The sequence below is a fragment of the Lampetra planeri genome, chromosome 22, assembly GCF_965212315.1.
Source record: "Lampetra planeri chromosome 22, kcLamPlan1.2.h2, whole genome shotgun sequence".
In the NCBI taxonomy this organism is placed as follows: Eukaryota; Metazoa; Chordata; class Hyperoartia; order Petromyzontiformes; family Petromyzontidae; genus Lampetra; species Lampetra planeri.
Window position 1 is genome coordinate 410414 of NC_136128.1, and position 20094 is coordinate 430507.

Here is a 20094-nt window from a genome sequence, read left to right on the forward strand (position 1 = left end):
AAAAGGTTGCAGTTTGGTGTTTTAACATCTTAACCCCTGTTTTGTTGCCATAAAATAGGGAAAACCTATTTTTCTGATTAATCAGTTGGGAGCCATCTCTTGAACACATCCGGGCATCGATCAGCCTCCTATTGTATATGTACCAGATGGAGATTCCTCCGGTACAGCCATTGGAGGCTTCTCGAACTATGTGGTCGAAGATGATGTTAAATAATGTGGGAGCAGAGCACAGCCTTGTCGTACCCCAACGTGAACAGGGAATGGCTCTGACTCTGGCCACGCAGCTTTATCCGGGGCCTGCCCACCATCAATAATGCCCTTGATGAGTGGGAACAGAGAGTGGGGGACCCGGAGAGCATGAAGCACAACCAAGAATCCTGGCCTACTGATGGTATCGTAGCCCTTGACCAGGTCAATAAAGCAGAGATGTAGGTCTTGTTGGAATTCCCTACACCTCTGCTGTAGCAGACGGACAGAAAATATGGCATCTGTGCAGGACCGCCCTTTCCTGAAACCGAATTGGGGCTCCGCAAGCCTCTCCTCAGCGTGTCTAGCAAGGCGATGTTGAATATTCCTTGCCAGGACCTTTCCCGTCACACTGAGTGAGATGCCCCTGTAGTTCTTCGTCTGTGCGGTCACCCTTCTGAAAGAGGGGGACCACCAGGGCATCCTTCCAATCCTGCGGAACCCGTCCAGTGGTCCAGACACACACGCACGTGTACACACACGCACGTGTAAATACACGCACGTGTACACACACGCACGTGTACACACACGCACGTGTACACACACGCACGTGTACACACACGCACGTGTACACACACGCACGTGTACACACACGCACGTGGACACCGTGAGCGCGCACGTGCACGCGCTCAGAGTGCCCGCAAGGGGCGCGCGTCAACTTGTGGACCAGGTTCACGCGGGGAGGGGGCAGCCCCCCCCCACCCCGCTAACCCCCACCCCGCCTACCCCCACCCCCCACCACTCCGCCGCCTCCCTCCCCCATCCCTGCAGGAGGAGCTCCCCTCGCGCCCTGCGCCAGGGTCCGCGGTCTCCTCCGACTCCTCCCCCGCAGCACCCCCTCCCTCAGCCCCTCCCCCTTCCTCCCCCAGCCCCCGACCCACTCCCCCAGCCCCTTGACCGCCCCCACAGCCCCGCCCCTTCGGCCCTGAGCGCAGACGGGAGGCGCCGTGCCGGAGAGCAGAGAAGAGGCTCGGAGCTGTGGGGGCAGCGGTAGGGAGAGCGAGAGATAGAGGGAGCGGAGCCGCTGTGCGTGCGTGTCAGTGTGTGTGTCAGTGCGTGTCAGTGTGTGTGTCAGTGTGCGTGTCAGTGTGTGTCAGTGTCACGCTACCCTCCGCCCAGCTCGGCCTACCCGGAGAGCGGAGTGGGGTGGTCGGTGGTGGTGGAGGAGCGGGAGGAGCGGAGTGGTGAGGGCTGGAGTAGAGGGCCGGTGAGGAAGAGTGAGGAGGAGGAGCGAGGTGGGGACCCCCCGCCTGGAGCCGCTGGGATCGTGAGGAGCGGAGACGCCGAGACTGGCAGAGAGACACAGGTGAGAGAGCACACACACACATACTAGTGTAGACACACACTAGTGTACACTAGTGTACACACACACACTAGTGTACACACACTGGTGTACACACACTAGTGTACACACACACTCGTTTACACACACACTAGTGTACACACACACTCGTTTACACACACACTAGTGTACACACACACACTAGTGTACACACACACACTAGTGTACACACATACACTCGTTTACACACACACACTAGTGTACACACACATACACTAGTGTACACACACTAGTGTACACACACACACTCGTTTACACACACACACTAGTGTACACACACACGTGTACACACACACACTAGTGTACACACTTGTTTACACACACTAGTGTGTGTGTAAACGAGTGCTACACAGATCCCCCGTGTAGCCTGAACAGACTTGGAGTAAGCGCTGTTAGCGAGCAGCAGCTATGGAGGCCGGAACGGCACACGAAGGGGCGAGTGATCAACACCACGCCCGTGGCGATGTTTACTACACACCGCACCGGGTACACATTTGAGCCTGAGTCGACCTCCGGGATGCCCAGGACCGCTTCAAATAATCGTCACTGGGTCATAGTGCGGTGCGCTGGCCATGCCAAAACGCTGCACAACCGCTCCCAAAACCAACACACCCTTGCACACACACACACTTACACACACTTACACACACACACACACTTACATACACACACCCTTACATACACACACCCTTACACACACACACTTACACACACACACTTACACACACACACTTACAAACACACTTACACACACTTACACACACACACCCTTGCACACACACACACACTTGTAACCCCCACACACAGGCTACGTGACAGCACACAAACACAAGCATCACGCACTATCCTTACACCCCGTGTACGTCACTTACACGTGGAAATAAGCGTATCCAGTGTCTTTGTGTACACACATCACACACGCACACACTAACACACGTACACACTTATACACTGTAGATTACACACACGCACACACTGACACACCTACACACACTGTAGATAACACACAGACACCTACACACACACAGACACACCTACACACACTGTAGATAACACACAGACACACCTACATACACTGTAGATAACACACAGACACACCTACATACACTGGATTACACACACACACAGACACGCCTACACACACACACAGACACACCTACACACACTGTAGATAACACACAGACACACCTACACACACAGACACACCCACACACACTGTAGATAACACACAGACACACCTACACACACACACCTACACACACACACCTACACACACACACAGACACGCCTACACACACACAGACACACCTACACACACTGTAGATAACACACAGACACACCTACATACACTGGATTACACACACACACAGACACGCCTACACACTAGATTACATACAGACACCTACACGCACTGTAGATTGCACACACAAAGACACTCATATAAACTGTAGATTACATGCACACCCTATATAAATTTAAAGATCCCCCGTACAGCCGTAACAGGCTCTTGGGGCTAGAGCTGATTGCGAGCATCTATGAAGGCCGGCTGGCGATGTTTACATATTGAACCAGGTACTCATTTAAGGCTGAGTCGACCTAGGGGAGGCCCAGGACACGCACACACAGGCATACTAACGCACTGTGCTACAAACACCTTAAACAGTGATAGAGTGGTACTCGTACTAAGATGTAAATTTTGACACACACACTGACAATGACACACACCAACACTGACACACACACCCTGGCACACACCCTGACACACACACTGACACACACACTGACACACGCACACCGGCACACACCCTGACACACACACTGACACACACACTGACAACACGCACACTCTGACACACAAACACCCTGACACACACACCCTGACACACACACCTTGACACACACACATCCTGACACACACACTGACACACGCACACCGACACTGACACACACCGACACTGACACACATTCCGAAACACACACACACACGGACAAATACAAATAGTGACACACTTGCATAAACTGCAACACAATTTGATACACACACGAACACTAACACACTGTGACTGGGTCATTATCTGGGATAAAGACAAAGGTTCATCGTACGGTGTCTTATAGGTTGTGGGAGCAAGTGCTATTGTATGTATGTTGAACCTCTTTCGCACTCTACGTAGCCAACCTCGCTAATCGTACTAAAACGAGTAGCACCAATGGAGGTCTGAACGGCTCATCAATGAGGGGGTGGTGTGGCTAGCATCACTCCCATCCGCCTTTGTCTCCCCAGTAGTGATGTTTACAATCGCACCAAATATTCATCTGAGGCTGGGTCGATCTAGGGGAAGCGCAAGACCAGTATGTTGGTTTCTGTTTTCACTGCAGTTATCTGGGGTCGGGAATCGAATCTAGGTGGCAGGGTTGCTACACACCACATCCCACTGTGTGTGTGGCACTCCAAGGCACACCGGTGTGACGCTAGCCACTTCGCTGACACATTGACACACCGATGCACATGCTGACACATTGACACACCTGGTGCACACACTGACACATTGACACACCGGTGCACATGCTGACACATTGACACACTGATGCACACGCTGACACATTGACACACCGGTGCACACGCTGACACATTGACACACTGATACACACACTGACACATTAACACATTAACACACCGGTGCACACGCTGACACATTGACACACCGGTGCACACGCTGACACATTGACACACTGATGCACACACTGACATAACAGACTTTTGGGACAAATGCTTTTAAAGACGATCTATGAAGGCCGGCACGGCACACGAGGGGTGGGTGGCCAGCACCATACATTGACACACGGGAACACGCTTGTATTTACGTGAATCCCCTGTTCCATGTGTATTCATGCGTTGTGACGCGGTGCCTTATTTCTAAATGGTGATGCGTGGACACAGGCTCCGTGTGGAGGCCACAGGGAGGAACACGCAGAGCAATTTCCGCTTTGCACTCATTGTTACAGCTTTGACTCTCACAGACTCTCCTCCATGACCCTCTCCTCCCTGGCTCTCCAATCCTTGACTGCTCCATGACTCTCTCCTCCATGACCATGTCCTCTCTGGCTCTCCAATCCCTGACTTTGCTCATGACTCTCTCCTCCCTGGCTCTCTCCTCCCTGACTCTCTCCTCCCAGACTCTCTCATCCCCAACTCTCTCATCCTCGACTCTCGCACCGTGCCCTCACATGCCCGTACGCTGCCTGCATGGACCGTGTGTTGGGAGCAGCGGCAGGGCTCTGGCGGTCGCCGTCAGTGCCCGTCCCCTTGGGGAGTGGGCACCACCAGTGGCCGTGGCCCAGACTCACGCCGGCGGTGGTGGCCAAAGGAAGGGAACTCGTCGCCCCCAGAGGGGGAAGGGGGGAGGGAGAGGGGGGGACGTCAACCGTGGAGACGGAATGTTGAAAGCATGTGGGCCTGCACTCACCGGATTGTCGCTTTTTGCGAGCTCGTCGTATGTCGCTGTCTTGGGTGGCACGGGGGCGCAGGTCTTCGTCCCGCGTCGGGACAGGACGTGGTTGGCAGCGTCAATGATCAGGTGCCTCCTAACGGGCGAGACCATCCTCGCACCATTGGGTAGCGGCGAGCTCTTACCTTGCGCGACGCTTCTTGACCCTTCTGTGGAAAATGTGGAATTTCCACCCGCTTTGACTTTTTTTCCGGAGGTGAATTCCTGCGCCTGCGTATTTGCTACGCTGCACACGTCGGGCGAGCACTGTGTACGCTGGCACCTGCACAGCGGTGTAGCGGCATGGGCAGCATTTGCCACGCGAGGCCTCCGTGGGTGAATGTGTGCTGCAGCCTGGCCGGGCGCTGCTGTGCTAAGCGTTTGACTCGCAACCTGAACAGAGGTCATATGTTCACGATCACTCGGCCAATCGTCCCCGTGGAGATCAATGCCACATCATTATGGTGAGCAAGTCGCGATTGTCCTTCGAACAAACTAGTTCCTGCCATGGGAATGTGGAATGTTCACCTATGGAGATGAATGCTGTCCCATTTTCTTTTACAACTTATTTGACTTTGAATATGCAGCGTATGAATGGAAATATGTTTGTATTTTCGCAAACACCCTGTGACCAAATCACCTGGAACGCGGCCAGTTTCATCAAATCTTAGAAGCTTTGCAGGGTTGAGCCGGGATAGTGCTTGGATGGGTGACCACCATACACAAAAGGGCTTTGCACAGCTATGTGGTGGACTTCCAACAGTGATATCCATTTACTTCAGAGGTACGCTGGGCTGAGTTGAGCCCGATAAGGGATGTGAACTCACAACCTTCAGATGGTGAATCAAGTTCCCTGTGACGCGGTGCCAGGAATGAGAAAACACTTCTCGTCAGTTTTAATCATCGTTGTTCACTGGAACGTTGCTGCAGCCCTCTTTTACACATCGTGGCTTCAGTAGCTCTTGTGCAGTTACAGAGAAAGGTGGGGCCGAGTTCAGAGCACTGAGCTGGCATCGCTGAGGTCCTGGGTTTGAATCCCAGGCAGCCGCCTGTGATTAAACCGGGTTCTCAGGTGTGGTGAGTTGATGGTCTCAGCCTAGTCACTGCAAGAGAAAACCCCATCAAAACTAAATTCGGTCCTGCATTTTATTTGGTCAAATTCCAGCTCTTGAGAATTAAAAACATTGTTTTTTGTAACACGACAAACATTATTCTCGTGTCGCAGGGTGGGTAGGAAAGTGCAGTCCCCCCTACTGTGTGGACCACACGTCCCTTGGAGGCGTTTCTCATCTCAGAGTTAGCTCTGTGATATCCGCTTCCATGGACCGTTCTCTAACATGAAGGAGTTACATCGTCGTGCGAGAGATCCGAACGGATGGGGCACCGATAACAAAATTGGGATCACATTCGGGAGAAGACAAAGTGAACAAATCATCGAGTCCTGTCATTTGGGATACAGAGCACTGAATCCACGAGAGTATCACCATGCACGCTGCGTATATGCACGCACCGCGGTCCGTGCGCCGTGTTCACGCTCGTGCCTGGGTAACGACCTTGTGCATCGGGTCAAGCTGCCACTCTTGAACGCACGCTCTCCTCCAAGGTGTCAGGTTTCTCCCAAGAATTGCAGTTTCCTCTCGCGTGGGGAGATACTTTGCTCGAAGGTGATTTGACCGGACATCCCAAGCAGAACTCTAATCGTGAAATATAGACTTGAAAAATCAATGGGGATTTTCATTCCTCGGTAATGTACAATGTTATATACAACGTGCAATCGGGCGTACACTGTGTCCGAACAGGGGCAGGGTGTGCCAGGATATTCCTCTTGCCAAGACGGATAAATGTAGCCCATTAAGAGCTTGTAATGTTATCTACACTGTTGTGTTTTTTTTAAATACACGAGAACAATATGACAAAGCAATATGAAAGAATGGTAAAAGGACACTGAAACGATTGCTGATCACAAGCCAATTCCTAAACCCACACAACCCAGGGCTCCGGTTACTGCACAGCACGGTACTGAACCGGGGTGAGGGTTTCCCATGCAGCGAGAATACGCGGCTAACAGCAACAAAAACAACGCTGCTTTGCGTGCTGCTCAGGTTTTGAGCTTCGGTAATCGAAAAAACTTTTAATTTTTGGGGTCACCACAAACGCCCCCGTTGTGTGTGGGGACACAGCAATGCGCCCATCGTGTTTCGAGCGCACACTGTACATGCGTGTGTGTGTGGGGAGCAGTGGTGTCACGGTTAGCATGCTGTGTCACAAACCCGGCGACCCGAGTTTGATTCCCACTCACGGCCAACACCAGTGGCGATTATCTGAACCGGTCCTCGGCTTCCTCTAGGTCGACTCAGCCTCAAATGAGCACCTTGTGCAATGTGTAAACATCGCCACTAGGGAGACAAAGGTCGTGGTGCTGGCCACCCACCCCCTCTTGTGGCGTGTCGGCCTTCATAGGTGCTCGCTAACAAGCGCTTTCCCCTAACGTGTGCTAAGGCTAAACACATGGGAACTTTGTCTTTATTCTTAGGTTTTTTTCGGTAAAGTCACGTAGGTAAAAAATTCAAATTAATAAAAGTAAAATAAAAATAAAATAAAAATCATGGCGTTTCGGAGGCAACACAAGCTTCCGTCTTCAGGTGGGACCGTCACAGCACGATAGCTCAATCAAGTGAGAGTAATTCCAAGAAACAGTATTTGTATATATACTGGTTGAGGGTGGGAGGAGCCAAGGTAGGCCCTGAATATTATTTTTGTGAGGTTCGGTGCGGCTGAAGCACGATGTTAGGAATGAGCCTTTGTTGTGTAAACTAGGTGCGGATGATGTAAAGGTGCGTGTGAAAGGGACTGAGCCTTTTTGTTATGTAGAGATGATGCGGCTGAAATCGCTGCCAGGAAATTAGTCTTTGTTGTGTAGAATGGTTGACTGAGCCTATTATTATGTAGAGGTGGTGCGGCTTAAATCGCTGCCAGGAAATTAGTCTTTGTTGTGTAGAATGGTTGACAGAGCCTATTGTTATTTAGAGGTGGTGCGGCTGAAATCGCTGCCAGGAATGCTCCAAATATGTGTAGTTAAATCTTTTTTGTATGGTTGATAACATCTTTCCAATGATTACTAAGTTTGTACCCATCATCACGGTTGAAATTATGTCTGTGTTTGTATATTTGGATGGCCTCGTGTACAAACCTTTGATGGTAGCCAGGAGGCTTGCAGAGCACCTTAGTCTCGGAAAAGACAATTTCATGAGAGCCCACAGCGTTTGTAGCAATGATCTTGATACAGCTATCGTGCTGTGACGGTCCCACCTGAAGACGGAAGCTTGTGTTGCCTCCGAAACGTCGTGATTTTTATTTTTATTTTACTTTAATTTTTAATTTTTTACCTACGTGACTTTACCGAAAAAACCTAAGAATATGAATCCTTGCAGTCACGAAAACTTCAAATCTAGAACTTTGTCTTTGTCACCACTTAGTTTACAGTTCACTGAGGCCGCTGTCATGAGCCACCTGGGCCCGTGGTGCACGCACATGCTTAATGTTGTGTTCTGTACGGTGCACTGAATTAGGTGTTGGTGAGAGCGCTTGCTGTGAAAGTCTACCCTGCCCCAGTAGACACCGTGCCTGCACCATGGGTCCTACACTCGACCACGCTCAACCTTGACTCTCGACCCCGTCGTGTGAACGATACCGTTGCCAACTCCGCGCATCATGCTTGAAGGTTCCGTCCATGCTGCCCGCGTTGTTTGGACACGTTGTGGTCGCAGGTGTTTCGTGTGTAGAGCTGGCACATTCTTCTACGTGCTATAATTGAGCATCTGAAAGGTTTAAAAACATATGCATATACAGGCAGTCCTCGACTTATGCACACCTGCACACGTGCGCACGTGTGTGTATGAAAGTGAGTGTGTGGGGGACGGCAGTGTAGTGGTTAGCGCACTGTGCTACCAAAGTGGCGACCCGAGTTCAGTTTCCGCTCGCGGTCAACACCAGTGATGATTATTTAAACTGGTCATGGGGCTTCCCATGGTCGACTCGGCCTCAAATTAATACCTGGAGTGTAAATATCACCACTGGGAGACAAAGGCAGCCAGGTGTGGTTCTGCGTGCAATTGTGGTGACCTGTACCCCCCTTCCGACTACAAGCTAGCATCAGGACTCAAGGGAAGTGAAAATAAAAGGAATTGTTTTGCTATTTATGTTCCTTTATTTTATGTTTAATTTACTATGCAGTATTTTTTACAGCACTACATGCAAATGTACAATATTCTTAATTATAAGTTTTAACAATGCTTCCCTCTTTTTGTTGAACCATGACGCATTTCATAACACTGAGGCATTTAAACAGTGCACGAACGGGTCTTCAGGCCCATTAAGCTATGTAGCTTTTTTCAGAAGCCACCTGGCCACAAGTGATAGCTCATTGAAGTGGCTTATCACGTGGAAATGTATAGCAGGAGCCAAATACTCTAAACACATGTTTCGAAATGTGGAGGGATAAATGGATGACCCGGAGAAAAGGCCACGCGACCATGGGAAGAACATGCAAACTCCAAATATACAGCAGGCGTGAAGGGTCGGGATGGAACCCACTACCTCCTGTCTACCAGGCGAGGGAGATAACATCTCACCACTGCGGCGGCACCCATATCACAGAGCTACTTCTGGTGATCCCCAGCCACCTATTGTCCACTCCAGGGGGTAGCGCTTTACCGCCCGTCCTACTGCACAGAGGAGTATTCTTCACGTGATGGTCGCACTGATATTTTCACGATTTTCTCAGCTGAATTTAGACAAAATAAATATATATTTTAAATATGATAAAATTTTCACGCAGTCATTGGTGACTGAACTAAGGGGATCAACTTTCTGCAATTGAGAAGCCAGTCACTGGCGTTCGCCTGCATTCTAACGAATCGCCTCAGCGGTGCCAGCTCAGCACCCTGACCTCTGAGCCACCCTCCAACGTGGGGCATCCGAAATGGCAATGCTCACGTTGTTATCCTATGCACGTGCGTTTGGACTATTTAGGTAATTTTGCTGTTATAAATGTCGAAATGATAAGCCACTTTGTTGAGCTGTCATTTTTGATAGCCAGGTCACTTTAGAAAAATAAGTTAATACCTCAGTGGGCTTCGTCTGGTAGGATGGGGATGGTTTAGTTTTATTTGTATGTGTTTGAGTGATTTGTTTACCTTTCTTGTACTTAGCACTCCTGTCGTGTTTTTGTATTGTTTGTTGTTGTAACGTTCCTCCCCACCCCTACTGGATATCTTTGAAAAGCCCATTAGATTAATCCAATATGAATAAATATTCTGATTCTGACTTGTTTTGATACTGAAACCAGTAGGCAGTCAAGTGAGAGTCTGAGGTCTTTCTTGTTTATTTTATCCAAATTTCCAGTCGCTTGGAGCATCATCATCATTGTCAGCCTCGATCAATCCATCGCAAGCCATCGCCGTCTCTCAGTCCCGCAATGTAGCAATCCACCGTACACCTGTGTGCTGCGAGGTGGAGTGATGAAATCAGCTCGCGTGCAGCCGCATGGTGCGTTGTGACATTGTGGACGTCCCTTCGGACCCCTCTCTTGGCTGCCGCTCTGACGTCGGCCTCGACCGCCAGCCGTCACCCCTCATGGCGATGTGCCCTGTGCTCATAGTGGAGCAACCATCCTTAAGTTTGTATTTAATCCCTGGTTCAGTCGTAACCGGCTGTTGGTATTTATCCTCAGTGAAGCCGTATGCAGCTATATTGGTGCCACGGGAGTGATGGGGGAATGAGAGCGGGTAACACAAGTTGCCTTTCCAGACCCCAGGGTATGGCGATATTTGTCCAGAGCCCCATGGCCGCCGCGTGAGCTGCCGTGCTCTTGGTGGCGGTCACACCGCTGAGGAATGGATAAACGGGGGATTGTCAGCGTTCTGTACCCTTGCTGTGTTGACTCACAAAACAGCCCCAGATGAGACTGTGGCTTTGGCAATTTTCTCGGGGCGGGGGGGGGTACTGGATAAGCGGTCCTCATATGGCGGCGTGTCCTCAAAGTCACGTGGGCGGCAGGGTCGTGGCAACTCAGTGGTAGCACTCATGCCTCACAGCAAGAAGGGCCTGGGTTCGATCCCTGATTCGGGCACCAGTGTGTGGAGTTGAGTATTTTCCCCCTCTTTTGCGTGAGTTTCCTCCAGATTCATCAGTTTCCTCTCATGCCTAAAATAAACAAATGCAACATGTAACCGGTGTTGACCAAACATTCCCAATGCTTGAAATATTCCCTACAAACGCATGTCAAAAATGTTATAAATTGATTTGCATTTTAATGAGGGAAATAAGTATTTGACCCCCTCTCAATCAGAAAGATTTCTGGCTCCCAGGTGTCTTTTATACAGGTAATGAGCTGAGATTAGGAGCATACTCTTAAAGGGAGTGCTCCTAATCTCAGCTTGTTACCTGTATAAAAGACACCTGTTCACAGAAGCAATCAATCAATCAGATTCCAAACTCTCCACCATGGCCAAGACCAAAGAGCTCTCCAAGGATGTCAGGGACAAGATTGTAGACCTACACAAGGCTGGAATGGGCTACAAAACCATCGCCAAGCATCTTGGTGAGAAGGTGACAACAGTTGGTGTGATTATTCGCAAATGGAAGAAACACAAAAGAACTGTCAATCTCCCTCGGCCTGGGGCTCCATTCAAGATCTCACCTCGTGGAGTTGCAATGATCATGAGAACGGTGAGGAATCAGCCCAGAACTACACGGGAGGATCTTGTCAATGATCTCAAGGCAGCTGGGACCATAGTCACCAAGAAAACAGTTGGTAACACACTACGCCGTGAAGGACTGAAATCCTGCAGCGCCCGCAAGGTCCCCCTGCTCAAGAAAGCACATATACATGCCCGTCTGAAGTTTGCCAATGAACATCTGAATGATTCAGAGGACAACTGGGTGAAAGTGTTGTGGTCAGATGAGACCAAAATGGAGCTCTTTGGCATCAACTGAACTCGCCTTGTTTGGAGGAGGAGGGATGCTGCCTATGACCCCAAGAACACCATCCCCACCGTCAAACATGGAGGTGTAAACATTATGCTTTGGGGGTGTTTTTTCTGCTAAGGGGACAGGACAACTTCACCGCATCAAAGGGACGATGGACGGGGCCATGTACCATCAAATCTTGGGTGAGAACCTTCCCTCAGCCAGAGCATTGAAAATGGGTCGTGGATGGGTATTCCAGCATGACAATGACCCAAAACACATGGCCAAGGCAAAAAGGAGTGGCTCAAGAAGAAGCACATTAAGGTCCTGGAGTGGCCTAGCCAGTCTCCAGACCTTAATCCCATAGAAAATCTGTGGAGGGAGCCGAAGGTTCGAGTTGCCAAACGTCAGCCTCGAAACCTTAATGACTTGGAGAAGATCTGCAAAGAGGAGTGGGACAAAATCCCTCCTGAGATGTGTGCAAACCTGGTGGCCAACTACAAGAAACGTCTGACCTCTGTGATTGCTAACAAGGGTTTTGCCACCAAGTACTAAGTCATGTTTCGCAGAGGGGTCAAATACTTATTTCCCTCATTAAAATGCAAATCAATTTATAGCATTTTTGACATGCGTTTTTCTGGATGTTGTTGTTATTCTGTCTCTCACTGTTCAAATAAACCTACCATTAAAATTATAGACTGATAATTTCTTTGTCAGTGGGCAAACGTACAAAATCAGCAGGGGATCAAATTCTTTTTTCCCTCACTGTATAATAATTATACAGTATAATAATTATACAGTGAGGGAAATAATTATACAGTGGTTGGGAGTTGTAGGATTCACCATGTTTGTGAGATAAAACTCTATATGGTGACGTGTACAAATCAGTATAGAAAGTAGGTTGTTGAATTGCCGATGGGCTTTTGAATGTTAATCCCTCTTGCGGGTTATTTGCAGGTGTTCTGTTTTCCTCTCGCGTAAAAAAATACTCGATCGTAAATTGGCTACATATCTAAAGTCGGGCCCTGCTGAAAGTATTTTGAGGTGTTCCTGGGCAGAGAAATTATTTTGTACTGGACTGATAATGCCGCATTGTTTTACAGTAAACCCTTAATATTCGTGGGTACACGTTGCTGGAGAAGGGTGTGAACGTTAAATCCACAAATATTAATACGTGTAGCTTATGGGAAAAATAGGTTTCGTTGGGCAGAAACATATTACGCGTAAACATAAACTGTATATATATGAATGACGACATTCACACCACTCTCACCATCCACACCACTCTCACCATCCACGTCGCTCCCACGCTTCACAACTCCTTGTCCGGTAGTTGCGAGCTATGGCGGCGGAGTCGTATTTTAAATATCTGGCACTCTAATAAATTTGTCGCGAATAGGCAAAACCGTGATTAATAAAACCCGCCACTATCGATGCTTTACTGTATCAGCTTTTGAAGCGCTATATTTGTAGAGAGGGCATATATCGGAGTCCTTCGAGATGTAAGTGTCACTGTGGATGGTAGTTTTGTGTTTACCTGGCAGCATGGCAGGCTGCCAGTTGGGACATGCTGATTGCAAATCACGACCTAACAGCATGTTGTTTCTCTCAGGATGCATTGAAACGATTCCAAACTATATAACTAAAATGTAACTTTTGTATTTTACCAAGTAAGACCCACTGAGCTGTAAGGTTCTTTTTCAGAAGCGACCTGGCTACAAATGATAGTTCAACGAAGTGGCTTATCATGTGAAAATTTATAGCAGCAGAATAATCTAAACGCATGTTTCTGAATGTGGAGGGAAAAACTGGAGGACCTGGAGAAAAATCCAAGCCACCACTGGGAGAGAGGGATAGACATGCAAACTTCAAATATACAGGCGTCAGTATCGAGATTGAACCCACGACCTTCTCTATACCAGGCGAGGCAGTTGACATCTCGCCATGGTGGTGCCACAATGGCATTACATTGACACTGAAGCACACTGCAGACTTATGCAGGTTTGAAATAAGATACTGTACAGCAGTGCTCCCCAACCTTTTTGGCACCAGGGACCGGTTTCGTGGAAGACAATTTTTTCACGGACCGGGGGGGTTCATCATTGGGTCTTTCCCCCTTTTTAAAGAAGCTCTCCGGCGACGTTTGTTTTTTACTCATTTTGTTAAGGGTTAGCTTGTGGACTTACCAACACTGTGACTGAGAAAAGTGCGAAGTGCGGGAAAGAGGCGCGGACGGAAGTGGTAAATAAAATAATGGGGGCGGGCCACGCGTGGACTCACCGCTCACCTCCTGCTGTGCAGCCCGGTTCCTAACAGGCCACGGACCGGTATCGGTCTGTGGCCCGGGGGTTGCGGACCCCTGCTGTACAGTATTGTGTCAAACAAATGTTCGTGGGTAATGTTTATGTTGCATTATTTTGGCCAATGAACAAATCACCCGGAAGGTGCCCGATCTCATGGGATCTCAGAGGCTAAGTAGACTTGAGCCTGGATAGTCATTGAATAGGTGACGACCACCAGAACAGGTTGTTATAGGCTGCCAGGCTGTAGAGTGCAGTACATAAAAATGCACTATTGTACTGTACCTCTACGCTCCTACTTCTACACTTTCCGCCTTCCCCAACCCGCACTGACCAGCGCATTGACGGACAATCAAACGACCCGCATTGCCCCCGTGTGGTGTGGGGAAGGCCGTCATCCAGCAGCGCTTAATCGTCTACAAGGTGCCACATTTCACGTTTTGCATTGACGAAGCAAAATTAACTGGTGGCAGTTCAGCAGAGAATGTGGCACCAACGACCGTGGCTTCCTGACAGGGGCAGGCATTGGGTTTTGTCACCATTAACGGAAGAACGCTCCTCGTTGTTCTCATTGTGCCATGGCGAGACTGGTCCCCGGGCGCTGAGTAACACTTGGCCTGCGCCTTGTGTTCCCGTGACAGTGCCCTGTATTTTGTTCACAGCCCCTGGGACCTATTGCAGTGCTTGGGGGACTGACTGCGTACACAATCCACTGCTGGATGAGGGCTTCCCCATTTGTTTATCCTCGAGGTTATATGACTTAAAAAATATCAATTTTTTACCAGGTAAGGTCCACTTCGTGATGTAGCTTTTTTTCACAAGTGACCTGACTACAAATGATAGCTCAACGAAATGGCTATTGTGTGGACATTTATAGTGGCCAAATTCTCTTAAATGCATGTTTCAAATTGTGGAGGGAAAATAGGAGGATCCGGAGAAAAATCCAAACGAGCATGGGGAGAACATGCAAACTCCAAATATACAGGCAGCGGGATCGAACCCACGACCTCCTGCATACCGGACGTGGTAGTGAACATCTCGCCACCGCGGTGCCCTACATCATTATGCAGGACGATGGGGGGTTTGGTGAAGGCCAGTGACACAGATGTGGGATCAGAGAAGAGCACAAAGACGGACTTTCGCCGCAACGCCGTCTGCTACACCTGGGGTGCATGGCGGTCCCCATTCCAAGCGCCAGCTATGGCCTATGACCACTTTACCTGAAATGCGCCCCATCCCTAAGCTAAGCATGGAACCGAGAGTGAAATGCACTTTAGCGACCGCCAGAAATTCAGACCAGTGGTTGAGTGGCGGAAACACTTCAGTCTATTAGTGGATGATGAACCTGCCCAAAAGCGACTTCCTGTGGTTATTACCACAAGTATTACACGTGGAATGGCAGATTAGGCAGTCAATATTGCTGTGCAATCCATAGCAAGGAGAAACACAACACAACACAAATTAGCAGACTACGCCTGCTACAAATATCTGTCCCTTCACATAAAACAATAGCTATTTCTCACACAACATATCTTCCACACGGCCTTGGTGGGAGTGCATGATTTCAGCAGCATTGGTGTAACGCAAGCAAATTCTAGGACCGATTTTCAGGTTGAAGGCAGTGGTGGTAGTGCTCTGATGGCACTGAAATCCAGTATCCGCTTATTATGCATGTGTGTATGTCGACATTAACTTGACGCTTGCATACCATGCTTGTCTAGTTAGGTGTGGGGTTGAGGTTAAGTCCTCAAAAGTTTTGGCAATGAAAGTAATTGTCTGACTACAGCAATTCTGGGACGTATGTATGTATGTATGTTGAACTTCTGTCACACCATACGTAGCCATCCGTGCTAATCAGAGGTGTGGGGGAAAGACAACAAACTAAACACAAAAAGCAGTTTTAGCAGCTTAAAAAAGCAGTGTTAGTGGCACGTGATTAATTAATTTTTAGACATTTGCGACCGGCTATAGTTAGTTGCTTTGACGGATCGACAATCAGGTTGCACCAATGCATCGCCAGGGCAAGTCTTGGCTTCCTAGTTCTGCACCACATCTCGAATCACAGCATGAGACAATGCGTGACGCAACCAAAATAATTCATGCATCTTTGACATTGAAGGTGTCTGCTCTGTGGTTCGTTCGTGTGCATTCACATTAAAATTATTTCACTGATTATTTTAGTAATTTTGTTGAGCTATCATTTGTGGCCAGGTCGATTCTGAAAAATACGTTGAATGCTTCAGTGGGCTTTGCCTGGTAGAATGGGGATGATTTAGTTGTATTAATATGTTTTTGGGTGATTTGTTCACCTTTGTTGTGCTTTGCACATCTGCCATGTTTTTGCATTGTTTGTTGTTGTAATGTTTTTACCTGCCGATACTGGACATCTGTGAAAAATTACTTTATAGCTCATAAGATTCCTCTTGCAGTATAAATAAATATTTTGATTTAGTTTGCTCTTTCTACTCCTCAGCAAACCATTGCAACACATTCTCATGAGGTGGAATGCCGTGGTAGTCAATTGGCAGCATTGCAGTTTGAGCTGAAACCTAGAGCTGGCCGTTCGGCGAGCCTCATTGTTCAACGCAAAGCAGTGGCCAGGATGATTGATAATATTATCCAACACCCTCTGATTTGCCGCAGTCCCTCACTCATTGACGGCCAGTCGCCTTGTTATCACTCTTGTTATGCTGCTGCCGTGAACTTCACTCCTTAATTCCTCCACCCGTGTCGAGGATTTGGACTTCCAGAAACACTAGCTCTTTCGTCCCATTTACACCGTGGTCCGGGTTCACACAGATTGTTCTCTCCCTGTCAGTCACCTGCTTTGCCCACGCGAGTTTTAATTATGGATTTAAGGCAGTTTAGTGTAGTGGCACGTGTCCGTGAATCATTCCGTGATGGGGCGCGCAGCCCCGTGCCTGAAAGAGAGTGCCTGTTCGGGTTCTCGCTCTCGGCATGGCTACATTGCGATGACTTAGCTGGACATTTACGATGCAGGGAGTGGCTACGTGAAGAAGGGAGGGATCATAGGAGTCGGCATTGCATGCGTACTTTACCCACAGTGGTACTGTAAGAGAACGGCACTAATACAGCAGAGTGCCTCTTGGGCTGCTGCTGTTAGTACCGTGCTGTGGTATTGTGCTGTACTGCGCAGCACAGCAATAACGTAATAGTATTGCTTTTTTTTTCTCAGTTTGCTGTCAACAATGAACATTGCTCCTATCTGCTTACAATGTGTGCTGGTGGCTTCTTTGCTTAAACTGAGCACACAAGGCAGAGAGGTCTTCTGGGGGCCTTCAAACAATCACAGATTGTGTTTGAGCATCACGGTGTGGGTTTCACTGGGAAGGGTGTTTTTACGAGGCCAGAAATAGCCGTTTCGGTCAAAGTGGATTGTCCTGAAAACACCAAGCGGTGCTTATCCGCGGAGGAGCGATTGCGGGTTTTGGGTGGTAGCCGTGCCGCTATATGATGCGATATTGATCTTCGCCATGTGACAATCGCAGCAATATTGGTTTCCCACGCCCTGTAATTGTTTCACTTTTTGTGTTGTAATGCGTTTTGTGTTTTGCTGTGCATCGTTTCTAGTGTTAACATGCACCGCGAATAATCATTACATATCTGACCGCGAGGGTCCATGCCTATAACCATCACCGCACGACAAATGCAGAAACAATTGCGGGGCAACGACTATGTGCCCTGTTCACGGCCTTCTTTCTCGACCTCTCTAAACCCTTCGACTCTGTCAATCGAGAGGGGCTGTGGAAAATCCTTCTCAAATTCGGCCGGCCACAAAAAAACGTGTCGCCAACCTTCGTCGTCTGCAGGTTCACGATGACATGCAAGCTGTGGTCCCCACCAATGGATCCACCCTGTCCAGTCGAGATGGGTGCCGAGCGAGGCTGTGTTGATGCACATTACCCTTCCAATATTTTATCACCGCAATGCTCCACCTCACCACCAACGAGAGCTTCCTGCTGCTGAGGAGTTAATCGAAAGAACAAACGGCGAAACTGTTCAACCTCCGCTACCTACAATCCGGAACCAAGACCCACCACAACCTTGGCCATCGAACTTTCAGTCTGCACACCCTCAAGAGCCTGAGCTCCAATCCATTGTATACTTCTTCATGGAAGCGTACGAGACAACGGGCCTTGCATAAAATGTCCAGAAGACCAAAAGTTCTTCATCAACCCGCTCCCAAGGAATAGACCGCCCCCCCCGCCACGTCAATTACGATCCACAACAAGATCCTGGGAAACATTAATCACTTTCCATACCACAAAGGCAACCTGTCTGTGAGGGCAGACATTGTCAATTAATCTAGATTTGAAGCTTTCATGACTGCAGGAATCCATACTCTTTGGTTCTTTCGGTAAAGTCACGTAGGTATAAAATATAATAAATCATGACATTTTGATTGCAACACAAGCAATCCTCATCAGGTGGGAAAACCACGGCAAGAAAAAAATGTTTTACTGAAGTGGGAGAGCGAGCTGCCGTGGTAAGAGGTTATATAGGTAAGAAATGGGGGAGAGGCAAGGGGGGAGAGAGAGGGGGGGGGGGAGCGCTGCGTGGACGCTCGGAGAGGGACGTGAGGCTGGGGGGGGGGGAGTGGGCGGGGCTAGAAGTGGGAGGCCGAGAGAGCTGGGGATGCAGGGGGGGGGGGAAGTTAACTCGGAAAAATAGACTAGTACCCGGCAGATATGATAGACAGCAACCATAAAGCAGTTAGGGTTTTGCTTGGTTAATAACATACTTCCAGTGAATGCTCAATTTGTATCCATCTTCTCGGTTGAAGTTATGTCTATGTTCAAATATCTGAATGGCTTCATGAACAAACCTTTGATAGTAGCCCGAAGGTTTGTAGAGTACCTTGGTCTCGGATAAAACAATATCATGTGAGCCCACAGCGTTATAACAATGGTCAGCTGCGGCAGAGGTATTGGTTCTGCTGTGTTTCACATCTGTCTTGTGTTCATGGACACGGTCTGAGACATGTCGTTTCATTTCCCCGATGTAACTGCTGCCGCAGGTACAACTCAATTTGTAAACTCCAGGATATTGCATGTCAGGAATGACATCAATTCTAGATTTGAAGCTTTCGTGACTGCAAGGATTCATATTCTTAGGTTTTTCGGTAAAGTCACGTAGGTAAAACATCAAAATTAATGAAAATAAAATAAAATAAAAATCACGACGTTTCGGAGGCAACACAAGTCTCCGTCATCAGGTGGGACCGTCACAGCCGGATTAGCTGCATCAAGTGAGGCAATGATTCAAGATGTAATCCCTTAAAAGCAAGTTGAGGGGGGATGAGATGGGGGGGGAGCTCATCAGAATGTGGTAGCCAATGAATGGAACGTATCGGGAGGGAGGGGGGTGGGGCTCAAAGACGGCACGGAGTGCCACGTACAACGCATCGGGAGGGGGAGGGGGGCGGGGCCAAAAGGATGGACGATGGCTTGGACGCGGTTGCTGCTGCACACGCCAACGCATTGGACAGAGAGGGGGAGGGGAGGCCTGATACACATGATAGAAAAAGAACGAAAATGCCCATGTTTATACCAATGCTGGCTGAACAATGAAGAGAGTACTGTTAAACACTGGGGATGTTAACACTCGGTAAAGTAAAGTAAAATAGTGCCTGTCAGATAAGATGGTCCAAAAAAGTGTAATTAAGTCTTTTTTGCGTGGTTGATAACATCTTTCCAATGATTACTAAGTTTGTACCCATCATCACGGTTGA

General features: G+C 48.7%; 1 protein-coding gene across 3 annotated transcripts in view; it reads left to right on the plus strand.

Annotated features, from left to right (window-relative positions):
• The first annotated feature begins 1165 nt into the window (after positions 1 to 1165).
• The window catches only part of HIVEP2 (HIVEP zinc finger 2), a 165050-nt gene continuing 146121 nt past the window's right edge, over positions 1166 to 20094 (plus strand). For all 3 annotated transcript variants that reach the window (XM_078604203.1, XM_078604204.1, XM_078604205.1), the window contains exon 1: positions 1166 to 1552. The gene's annotated coding sequence lies outside the window, so the exon portion shown is untranslated. The remainder of the gene's footprint in view (positions 1553 to 20094) is intronic.